Source organism: Electrona antarctica (genome assembly GCF_951216825.1).
Source record: "Electrona antarctica genome assembly, chromosome: 14".
Taxonomy (NCBI): Eukaryota; Metazoa; Chordata; class Actinopteri; order Myctophiformes; family Myctophidae; genus Electrona; species Electrona antarctica.
In genome coordinates, this window is record NC_136795.1 from 7,936,986 (window position 1) to 7,940,355 (window position 3,370).

A 3,370-nucleotide genomic window follows, 5' to 3' on the forward strand; every position below is an offset into this window, starting at 1 on the left:
CATCGCGAATGGAACATGTACATCATCGTGTAGGGAACATGTACGTCATCGTGACGGGAACATGTACGTCATCGTGAAGGGGACATGTACGTTATCGTGAAGGGGACATGTACGCCATCGTGGCGGGAACATGTACGTCATCGTGGAGGGAACATGTACGTCATCGTTGCGGGAACATGTACGTCATCGTGGAGGGAACATGTACGTCATCGTGTAGGGAACATGCACGTCGTCGTAGATGGAACATTTACGTCATCATGTAGGGAACATGCACGTCATCGTGAAGGGAGCATGTACGTCATCGTGTAGGGAACATGTACGTCATCGTGGAGGAAACATGTACGTCATCGTGGAGGGAACATGTACGTCATCGTTGAGGAAACATGTACGTCATCGTGGAGGGAACATGTACACCATCGTGTAGGGAACATGTACGTCATTGTGGAGGGAACATGTATGTCATCGTGGAGGGAACATGTACGTCATCGTGTAGGGAACATATACGTCATCGTGGAGGGAACATGCACGTCATCGTGGAGGGAACATATACGTCATCGTGGAGGTAACATGTACGTCATCGTGGAGGGAACATGCACGTCATCGTGGAGGGAACATGTACGCCATCGTGGAGGAAACATGTACGCCATCGTGAAGGGAACATGTACGTCATCGTGGAGGGAACATGTACGTCATCGTGGAGGAAACATGTACGTCATCATGGAGGGAACATGTACGCCATCGTGGAGGAAACATGTACGCCATCGTGAAGGGAACATGTACGTCATCGTGGAGGGAACATGTACGTCATCGTGGAGGAAACATGTACCTCATCGTGGAGGGAGCATGTACGTCATCGTGGAGGGAGCATGTACGTCATCGTGAATGGGACAGGTACGTCATCGTGAAGGGGACATGTACGTTATCGTGAAGGGGACATGTACGCCATCGTGGCGGGAACATGTACGTCATCGTGGAGGGAACATGTACGTCATCGTGGAGGAAACATGTACGTCATCGTGGAGGAAACATGCACGTCATCGTGAAGGGGACATGTACGTCATCATGGAGGTAACATGTACGTCATCGTGGAGGGACCATGTACGTCATCGTGGAGGAAACATGTACGTCATCGTGGAGGGAACATGCACGTCGTCGTAAATTGAACATGTACGCCATCATGTAGGGAACATGTACGTCATCGTGACGCGGACATGTACGTCATCGTGAAGGGGACATGTACGTCATCGTGGAGGGAACATGTACGTCATCGTGAAGGTAGCATGTACGTCATCATGGAGGGAACATGTACGTCATCGTGGAGGAAACATGTGCGTCATCGTGGAGGGAACATGTACGCCATCGTGTAGGGAACATGTACGTCATCGTGGCGGAAACATGTACGTCATCGTGGAGGGAACATGCGCGTCGTCGTAAATTGAACATGTACGCCATCATGTAGGGAACATGTACGTCATCATGCCGTGGACATGTACGTCATCGTGAAGGGGACATGTACGTCATCGTGGATGGAACATGTACGTCATCGTGAAGGGAGCATGTACGTCATCGTGTAGGGGACATGCACGTCATCGTGGAGGGAACATGTACGTCATCGTGGAGGGAACATGTACGTCATCGTGGAGGAAACATGTACGTCATCGTGGAGGAAACATGTACGTCATCGTGAATGGAACATGTACATCATCATGTAGGGAACATGTACGTCATCGTGGCGGGAACATGTACGTCATCGTGGAGGGAACATGTACGTCATCGTGGAGGGAGCATGTACGTCATCCCACAAAGTAGCCGAAACACGCCCTTCATTTGCATACCACTCCCCTTCATTTGCATACCACTCCCCTTCATTTGCATACCACTCCCCTTCATTTGCATACCACGCACCTTCATTTGCATAAACTAATCCCACAAAGTAGCCGGAACGATGCCCCTTCATTTGCATACCACTCCCCTTCATTTGCATACCACTCCCCTTCATTTGCATACCACACACCTTCATTTGCATAAACTAATCCCACAAAGTAGCCGGAACCATGCCCCTTCATTTGCATACCACTCCCCTTCATTTGCATACCATGCCCCTTCATTTGCATACCATGCCCCTTCATTTGCATACCATGCCCCTTCATTTGCATACCATGCCCCTTCATTTGCATATCACGCACCTTCATTTGCATGCCACGCACCTTCATTTGCATAAGCCAATCCCACAAAGTAGCAGAAACATGCCCTTCATTTGCATACCACTCCCCTTCATTTGCATACCACGCCCCTTCATTTGCATACCACGCACCTTAATTTGCATACCACTCCCCTTCATTTGCATACCACGCACCTTCATTTGCATAAACTAATCCCACAAAGTAGCCGGAACCATGCCCCTTCATTTGCATACCACGCACCTTCATTTGCATACCACTCCCCTTCATTTGCATACCACGCCCCTTCATTTGCATATTATGCCCCTTCATTTGCATACCACTCCCCTTCATTTGCATACCACGCACCTTAATTTGCATAAACTAATCCCACAAAGTAGCCGGAACCATGCCCCTTCATTTGCATACCACTCCCCTTCATTTGCATACCATGCCCCTTCATTTGCATACCACGCACCTTCATTTGCATACCATGCCCCTTCATTTGCATATCACGCACCTTCATTTGCATACCACGTACCTTCATTTGCATGCCACGCACCTTCATTTGCATACCACGTACCTTCATTTGCATGCCACGCACCTTCATTTGCATAAACTAATCCCACAAAGTAGCCGGAACCATGCCCCTTTATTTGCATACCACTCCCCTTCATTTGCATACCACGCACCTTCATTTGCATACCACGCCCCTTCATTTGCATACCACGCACCTTCATTTGCATACCACTCCCCTTCATTTGCATACCACGCCCCTTCATTTGCATATTATGCCCCTTCATTTGCATACCACTCCCCTTCATTTGCATACCACGCACCTTAATTTGCATAAACTAATCCCACAAAGTAGCCGGAACCATGCCCCTTCATTTGCATACCACTCCCCTTCATTTGCATACCATGCCCCTTCATTTGCATACCACGCACCTTCATTTGCATACCATGCCCCTTCATTTGCATATCACGCACCTTCATTTGCATACCACGTACCTTCATTTGCATGCCACGCACCTTCATTTGCATACCACGTACCTTCATTTGCATGCCACGCACCTTCATTTGCATAAACTAATCCCACAAAGTAGCCGGAACCATGCCCCTTTATTTGCATACCACTCCCCTTCATTTGCATACCACGCACCTTCATTTGCATACCACGCCCCTTCATTTGCATACCACGTACCTTCATT